Consider the following 9,636-nt stretch of genomic DNA (forward strand, 5'->3'; position numbering starts at 1 on the left):
GCAATGGCTTGCAATTTCATTCATCCCTTTCATTCAGTACCACATGTGTAAAAGTTGATGCTTTTAACGTAAACAGCCAGCTGATGTGTTTCAAATATTTGATCTAACACAATCGTCAACATTCTTTATTAGATTCTTATATTACAACTTCAATTCAGATTTGTTTTCCTACCAAATAATATTGTTGATTTCAAACGCTTGAAGAATCTACTAATTTTAGCATTTACTCTATCTTTCTATTGAAAATCCTATACCTGTGTTAGTTAACCATTTACATGACCGATGGTTGTTACGATTATATGTCTTGTCTCAGCACTATTGCCATCGACTATTGCACGCTCCATTTCCTAATCGTCGTAATTAAAATTTGTATATGATTGTAGTTGTATACTAAAATTAGTAGATTGATTACAAAAACTTGATATATGTCATGTTGCCACTAACCGTGTCATGTGCAATTTCCATGTCTTATCTGCAAAGAAACGGATGTAGAACACTTAACCTTATGAACAAATAAAATACAAAACACATTCTTATATGCAAAGAAACGGATGTGGAACACTTAACCTTGTGAACAAATAAAATACAAAACATATTGATGAGACATAAAACTTAACTCTGAGGTGGTGAGTCCTGCCCGTTCACGTAATAAGTGGTGAGTAGGGCCTTCCAATCAAACTTCTTCCCAACATCCATCTTATCAAATAATTAAAAAAGTACGCGAAGAAAAAAAACTGAAAAACCTAATCCGAAATGAATAAATCCTAATTTGAAAAAAATCAAATCGATGAACATAATCTCGACTACCAGCAATTTTCTTTAGTAGATCAAGCCGTCGTGAATCTTTCATCACAGTCAATACTGATATCTACAATAAATGCACTTCTATTAGTAAAACACATGAGACTTCTGCTCCATGAAACAGGTTTTGTCAAAACATTTTACATTTCAGTCATTACTCAATAATCATTTTCCACTTATGCGTCCAGTTTATCCCGTACGAAAGTATCAAGAAACCGTGGAACAACAAATAATGTAAGAATACACATTGTGCTACTAAACCACAAAATAATATGTTTGTTTGTTCGATAATCATTTCTACAATGATAAACTTCAAAGTTAAAACACATCCCAAATGTTATATAATGTTTTAATAGTTAAAAAATAATAATAAAAAAAAAGAATCTTATCATTCAATGGTAATAATTACAAACCCCAACTTTTTCACCCGTTATACTTCTTGCGAGATTCTGGATTTTCATCGTATAACACCCCGGGGGGGTGAGGGGTGGCGGGATAGGACGCCTGTCGACATGAGTTCCTTGTAAGGATTCATCTTCAGGCAGAAGCTCCATTGCATCACAAAATGAAAGAAATTCCCACATATTCAAAGTTAGGCACATTATGTTAAAAAAGTTATACCTTAATTCGATAATGAACAACACCTTCAACTTAGATTGTAAAGTCTTCAAAATCTATATCTTGTCATCATTGTGTCCAGTTTTCTCAGTCAATTCAGCAAGATAAACTGGGACCTGTTCCCGAAATCAAAATCCTATATATGAATATTTTTCTAACACTAATATAATATATTTTAGGATAAAGAAAAAGAACAATCAAAGATCTACATAAATGAATAACATTTACCAGAATATACTTGAGATTTGTAGTGCTGGTTTCTTCCTTGGTCTTATTAGTTGAAAACAACCCTGATTTGCTAATAATTTTCTCGTAGTTTGCAAAGCTTCGCATCCTTTCTCAACGTCTTCTACAAATAATAATGAATAATGTAAACTTGATAAGTCTTATGATAACCAACAATAGATGGTTATTTAATTGTTAAAAATAAGGGGGTATAAGTGTGATCAGGGACGCACTAACCTAACTTAACTATGAATATACTATGAATCCTCCATTTACTCCAACTCGACCGCACATGTCCTCGATCTCGAACCCGATCTTGTTCTCGATTATTATATTTCTTCACATATAAACATGTGAAAAATTTCATTTCAGGCACAATAGAAATATTCAACATTGAAACTAATTCATAGATTTTGTTATTATCAAATTCGAATAATAACAATACATGTATCATTCGAGAAGCTGGTACTTACAAACGGGTAATGAGTACATTGCCATTTACAGGTTGTCCAACAAACAAAAATATCTCCCGCAAGTGTCCGCCATCGTTGAATCTGTAAAGAAAAATCAAGTATACATTTGACTAACAATCAAGAAACAAAGACCAGTCTGAATCATTGAACGATGACGAAGGAGGAACAAATCGATGTAACAAATCTAAACAAAAAAGACCCTAATCTGAACTAATTTGTAAAAAAAACATAATCTAAACACAAATAAACCCTAATGAACAGCACCTTCAACTTAGATTGTAAAGCCTTCAGAATCTATATCTTGTCGTCATTGTGTCCAGTTTTCTAAGTCAATTCAGCAAGATAAATTGGGACTTGTTCCCAAAATCAAAATCATATATATGAATCTGTTTCTAACACTAAAACAATATATTTTAGGATAAAGAAAAATAACAATCAAAGATCTACATAAATGAATAACATTTACCAGAATATACTTGAGATTTGTAGTGCTGGGTTCTTCCTTGGTTTCATTAGTTGAAAACAACCCTGATTTGCGAATAATTTTCTCGCAGTTTACAAAGCTAGGCATCCTTTCTGAACGTCTTCTACAAATAATAATGAATAATGTAAACTTTATAAGTGTTATGACAACCAACAATAGAGGGATGGTTATTTAATTATTAAAAATAAGGGGGTATAAGTGTGGTCAGGGACGAACAAACCCAACTTAACTATGAATATACTATGAATCCTCCATTTACTCCAACTCGACCGCACCTGCCCTCAATCTCGAACCCGATATCATTCTCGATTATTATATTTCTTCACATACAAACATGTGAAACGAAATTAGGTTTCATTCATGCACAATAGAAATATTCATGCAGAGAAGTCAATGATTGCAAACTATAATTCACTCAACAATACAAACTTACGTTAAAGAATTTTGACGATTCTGGCAGCATCCCGAGGTCTCTTGTGACCAATAAAGCTTGACGTATCAGCAATATTAACATCAACTGACATTTAATTTAAGCAAACAATAATAAGTTTATATGACCTTTTAATAAAATTTGTGACATGAGACTTGTTTTTCACTTACAATGAGAGCCATAAACCGGAGGTACGCATTGTTGTTATTACTTCCTACACCGTAATCTTCATAAACCGGTTCAAGAAACTGATCATCAGAAGCAAAATCCAAGAAGTGAGCATCTCGGAGATCGATTTGCGGGCCCCATGCATGCCTAAAAAATACAATGAGAATAAAAAACAGTAAACCTTGTGCAGAAAGATTTAAAAAAACGAAGAATAATTTTTTCGCCAAATCCTTGTAGCAACTTCACCTGATATCAATAGTCATGACATCTGGATTGGTTGTAGCTGGTGGAAGGGCGTAATCCGGTGAATAAATCTATGAAACATGTCAAATTCAATAGCATTTCAATAAAAAAAAAATTCACCAAATTATTAAAATTCTGAACCAAAAAGGCCAAACCTGATTGCAAATCTCACAGGTTATATGCCCTTTCTTATTGCAGCATTTCTGAATACATTTCCTATGAGCAAACTGCAACCCACAAATACAAAATTACAATCAAATGTGACAATCCAATTCAATTAGAAAAAAAATACTAATTTTGACTAAATTATCGTCTGCATTTAATAAATAAACCTGAATCTTAAATTGAACTAACCGATTTCAACAATAATACTAAATTAATGGAAGAAAAAATCGATTATGTATGAAGGCGATGGAATAATATTTAGGGATTTGAGAAACATACCGATGGATCGATGAAATACAATTGGGAATCCAACGCAGAGATGAAATGGCATCTTCGGAGGTTGATTAAGAACCGAATGATTGTGGTGGCGGCGTCGATTGATTTAGGGTTTCTGATTAAGGGAAAGAGAAGAAGCCACCAGTTTTAGAAAACCCTAATTACTCTCAAATCCTGATTAGAATACCTGCTAGTACCTGCTAGGTTTACATACCCGATGGATTGTATTGTCTGGATCGTAGATGCTTCAACCAGAAGGAAACGTTGTCATCTTGTGATCTTGTGGAACTGATGGAGGATATTGGCGGTGGTGATAAGAGGGAGAGAGAGAGTTGCAGCTTTGTTTTTATAGGGTTTGTGGATGAGTAAAAAGCAATTGTGTGAAAGAAGAATGAGAAAAAAAGAAATATAAAGGATCCATTAACTATGACCCGATTATAATTCGGATCCCGTGTCCAGTTCTCAATACATCTAATATTGTGTCTTCCCTCCCAAAATCAACCTCCACTCCACCATAACATGCCACATAAGGAAAATGGCTCCACCATTCAAAGACAAATGGTCCAAATCATCTCATTTATTAATATATATAGATATATAGATATCATCTTCACAACCACCAGTATGTTTTGAAGTGCTTGCTGAACATGTGCTGCATCTAGCCAATAATGTTCAGGCATGAGTATATCCATTGCCGCCAAAATACTTAGCAACACTCCCTGCAAAATCCAAACGATTGCTCGCTATGATTTATGACTTTTTACGAATCTTTTGCAACTCAAATGAGAACTGTACCGGACAATAACAGAAGAAGACAATCCCTTTGACACATAAAAACTTTGCAAGAGGGTTATGTGGGACTAATTCTTTAGCGAATACATGGTAGAAAGCCACAAGAGCATACAACGCCAATGAAACCGATATGTTTAATATTATAGTGATCGTCCAGCGAAGCCAATAATGGTATATTTCAAAGAGCCGAAGAACGATCATTACGACAGAACGGGCCGGATCACTACAAATTGCCATGTCCAATACTTGAGGAGTTTCAGTTTGTGAGGGTTCAGATAGACTTTATGAGGCCGTAATTCATATCATCTGTAAGTAATTTCTCTAGTAATATTCCAAAAAACACATTTTCTTGGTTTCTTGTATTAGTTAGTAATATGAACTTCATACATGACACGAACCTAACACAAAATTCGCGGGTTTGAGTCTGATCTAAACGGATACGGATCAACTTTGGGTCGACCTCACATACACTTTCAGACAAAAAGGTCGTGTTTGTCTCAACCCAATGGGTTCACGGATTGACCAGTTTAATAACTTACACTATTTGCCTATTTGGGTTTTTTTTGCCAGAACTTAAAAGTTTAAATATAACTTTACATACTTCAAAAATAATTACTTAATAAAAACAAAAATAATATGTAAATTTAGAAATTTAAAGTATTAATATGCCAAAAAAATAACTAAACAAACTTTTTAAGGTTAAAAGGGTCGTGTTTGTGTTGACCCGCGAATACTTGTGTGGTGTTCAGGTTCATGTGTGTGACACGATTTTCGGGTTATCCCATATTTCCATAACCGTGGGTTTGCCGTTTCGATTCCCACCCTTTGCTCATCATTTATACGTGTTCTAAGTCGGTTTTTATGCATTTGTAGTGCTCCTCCAAAGACCACTTTTTCTGCAGTATTTCGCCATAAAATGTTGTCAAAAGGGTGGTTTATTAAAATTTTTTGTTGTAAAAAAGTGCAATTCTGGCATCTTTTGCTGTATTTTATTTCCAAAAAATGGTATATTTTATTGATGTAAAAAGAGTGGTTTATTAATTTTTTTGCTATAAAAAGGTGTAGTTTTGGTGCACTACATGAAGCTTGCATATGGTTCCGTAAAGAAACTTTATAGTTGTTCCATTAAAAAGTGATACCATCCCACAACACCACTTCAACTTTGCATCATATTTTGGCAATGGTCTGTATGTGCACTAACTTAGTTAACACGATGTCGAGGTTTTTTTGGTTTTTGTGTCAACTGGAATTTGTTATAGATATACATATTTAAAAAAGAAAATACCATTTTAACGAACCAATTCTGATAGAATTCGCCTCGCGTCCGTGCAGCAACAACGTGGGTTGCATCTCGATAGTCACGCATTAAAATGTAACTTTTATAACAACTTTGCACCATAGGGACGACCCATGACAGTTGCACTCATTGTCTCAAATCCAAACCCAAGATACGAAATGTATCATCTTCAAAGAAAAGAGGATACATCCGCCATGGATGCAATCTGACAAGTAACCAAGCAAAAGCGAAGTGAATCACATGAAACCTATACATAAAAATATGACATATATAAGTGAGAAACAGGACACACCCGAACAACATGGCTAAAGAAAAGAGAAGATCACATGAAGTAAATGACACAAAGAAACATGGACATGTAAGATGGACTTACAATGCGAACAGAGGCAACATGTTGCTTGCACATGATTCTAGTTTCTCACCTTTGGTATCCAGCACAAAGTACAAAAACAACCCAATATAAACCCCTTTTCCAGCTTAGCTGTTTAACCCAGCTTGTCTCCACCAAATTTTAATCGTCTTCTCCATAGATTTAAACTAAGCCGGAATGGGGAGTTTGATCCATTAAAACGTTCCACCAAATCGCTTTCTCCGGAATGCTCTACAACACACAAAATCAGAATCCACTTAAAAATATTCATCAGACATTTCATCGAAGAACACGTATGCACTTTTCTAGTCACAAGATTTTCAAAAAACTCGTAGCCCCCATCGCATTCCCATCAATCTAATTACATTTAAATTCTACTAACACAATTCAAGTATCTAACAATGTTTTAACCAGAAAGCATGCCTAATTATATGACTTTTTAATAAACATCATAACGGTAGACATTCCGACCATCAGACACCGTGAAAGAACCTCCACAGACATCGATTTCGGTTCGAGCGTACCAACGATCTTCGTCATTGATGAAAATTACTCCACACAAAAACGATCACAAAACAAACACACAAGTATTATTAATAAATGAAAACGATTATTATCTGAATCATGAAAACGGTGAATGAAGCTTACAGATCTGGAAAGTACGTTAGATTGTTATCACAACTACAAACCTTTGAAGCCACATCAACACCAATCTCATCTAGCACATGCAAGATAAAACAAACTAAATACATAAATTTATTGTAGTGATTTGGTCCAATATTTTCTTAAACAATAGCATCTGATTAACCAATTGCTACAATGTCAGACAACGAAAGCACCTCCAAACAATATTTTATACAAACCCTCTTTATCGCAACTAATTAGCTTTCCTTTTAGAAAGAATATGTGTCATTATAGAAACAAAATATTCCGGTAAGAAGCTATATGAAGAAACATATATTTCAGGTAAGAACATATATTATATGAACAAAAAAACTGACCCATTACAATATCAATTGATTTTAGTAATTTTATATCACTTGATCACTTTCTAGACGAAACCAAAAAAACATTAATCATTAAAAAAAGAAGCAATTTTGTGAAGATTACCTAGTTTGTTAGCTCATCAGTTTCATCTCCAGCTTGTTTCATCGTCATCATGATTTTAATACCTTAAACTCTAGCCATAACCACAGGCCACACTCCACACCGATCCACAACCAAAGAATCGTCCTTTAATTTCATGTCGATTGAACCGAGAAACACTGAAGAACAAAAATATTCAGAACTGGGTAATATTTTGGATTGAACTTAGAACCCTAACTATTTCTCCGATCTAAAAAATCAAATAATAAAATATCTGATCAATAAAAACTTACCACTGCCCACCACCATCATCGTTTCTCCAACCCTAAACACCACCATCATCGGCTGATGAACGCACAACTAATTTTCGATAATAGTAACCGAAACAAATCGATGAAAGCAAATCAAACAATAATGGCGTTTAACTGTAACAAATCGAGAGATATAAGATTGGATGAATGAGCAAGCAGAGCATCAGCATCTTCTAAACCCTAAAGCACCGTCATGGTCGGCATATCAAACCACCATCGCTTGAATCCAACTATGTTACCTCTGATTGCCACAAAAATAAAAGCGGCGATGAAGTTTTTGGTTAGGGTTTACAGGGAGGATAGGAGAGAAAGTTGTCTCTGTGGATTTTATATATATCCGAAAACACGGGTATCAAATAACCCGAACAAAAACGGATCCCGCGTGGATTAATGATTTTGTGTATTGAGAATGGATTTCCCTCCTAAACTAAATTGCCACATCATCCTACATGGCCAAAGACAAATGCCACATAGCCCAAATCCATCTCATTTATATATATATATATATATATACTAATTCTAACTCAACTGAAATTCTATTTAATTAAATAAAAATAATCTAGCCATTCATATAATTAAACTAACCTTTTTATTTGAAAGTCACCCGAAGTAGTCCAACATAAATTTCCAATCTTTAGGGTTATCAAATTCTTTTTAGAGTAACTTACAATTTACCTTCCTGTGATTTGTCCTATTTTACATAATGAAACCTTATCTTCTAGATTTTGCCTCATGCCTCCCCGTGCCTAAGAGCATTCACATCCAATCCACTAAAAATATACATACATTCCACTAAAAAACAACTCCTATATCAATATATTTCCATTAAAAACAAATACTTTTTCTCTCTCCTTTTCAATATATATTACATTTTCTCTCTCCTCCAATCACAACCACTTTCAATATATATTAAAAAAGTATAGGGAGTGAACAGTGTCCCCCAAATATACAGATGAACAGTAACATTTTCTCTCTCCTCCACTTACAACCACTTTTTATACTTCTTATATTTTAAAAAACCCCACACAGATTTTGGTGGTTTGAATGAGAATGCTCTAATACATCATCACACTGACCTCAGGCGTCAGTCAAATCTTTGTTTGACCGTCTAAAAAGCGAGTAAAATCTATTATATCCTTTTTTCTATTACAGTATACGCCCCTGATTTTACTATTATTACAATAATCCACCACCCACCACCAACTGTAAAATGCAAGTTTGTTTAACATAAAAAAAGTAAATGAGATTATAGCCAAACAAATCATGAAAAAAGGGGGGGGTGGGGGGAAGAGGCGAATGGACAATTTCACCCCTCAGCTGGACGGTTAAACAAACGTATGATTGACGGCTGGGGCAGAGTGTGATGATTTATTGGGCACGAGAAGACATGAGATAAAATCTGAAAGATGAGATGTCATTATGCAAAATGAGACATACCATAGGGAGCCAAATTGTAATTTACTCTTCTTTTTAACCTATGTTCTTAATTTATTCCCAACTACCAAATTTAATTGCTTATTTAATTTTGTGTACGTTTGTGTTTCATTATCGTGTACGACACGATGGAGATGGTGAGGTGGCCCGTCCAGAATGTTGTGTCCGGTGCACTGGACTAGTCCTGTTGGATGATGATCTGCCCCATTGATTTAATATCTATACTATATAATAAAAGAAACCAATAAGAGGACACATGTCATTCATTGAATGCATATGTTTTTATAGATAATTAATATCAATTAAAAGATTATTATAAAATTAACTTTAATATAAATTTAAACAATTTGTATAGGAGATAATATAATATTTTAAAATATTATGTAAATAATTTATTTATTTTATTAAAGCTAATATTTAAATCAAAATAATTGGATTTATTGAATTTCATTTTCTGTCAAAT

At 33.9% G+C, this 9,636-nt stretch overlaps 1 long non-coding RNA gene across 23 annotated transcripts; it reads right to left on the minus strand.

Moving 5' to 3' along the window:
• Positions 1 to 545: 545 nt before the first annotated feature.
• Positions 546 to 8,065, minus strand: LOC110864763. 23 transcript variants are annotated; one of them, XR_004878529.1, is made up of 18 exons: positions 7,722 to 8,065; positions 7,453 to 7,607; positions 6,346 to 6,573; positions 5,961 to 6,219; positions 4,679 to 5,571; positions 4,098 to 4,602; positions 3,887 to 3,998; positions 3,598 to 3,669; positions 3,446 to 3,513; positions 3,202 to 3,346; positions 3,035 to 3,118; positions 2,832 to 2,921; positions 2,584 to 2,704; positions 2,382 to 2,515; positions 2,118 to 2,198; positions 1,882 to 1,981; positions 1,648 to 1,768; positions 1,058 to 1,535 (listed from the first exon to the last, which is right to left on the minus strand). It is a non-coding gene; the product is annotated as an uncharacterized LOC110864763 (long non-coding RNA). The 23 variants fall into 23 exon arrangements; XR_002550073.2 differs by lacking the exon at positions 4,679 to 5,571 and adding an exon at positions 546 to 868 and having other exon boundaries at positions 1,423 to 1,535; positions 2,584 to 2,921; XR_004879200.1 differs by lacking the exon at positions 4,679 to 5,571 and having other exon boundaries at positions 5,961 to 6,177; positions 6,395 to 6,573.
• Between the last annotated feature and the right edge of the window lie 1,571 nt (positions 8,066 to 9,636).

Source organism: Helianthus annuus, chromosome 1, assembly GCF_002127325.2.
Source record: "Helianthus annuus cultivar XRQ/B chromosome 1, HanXRQr2.0-SUNRISE, whole genome shotgun sequence".
NCBI classification, from domain to species: Eukaryota; Viridiplantae; Streptophyta; class Magnoliopsida; order Asterales; family Asteraceae; genus Helianthus; species Helianthus annuus.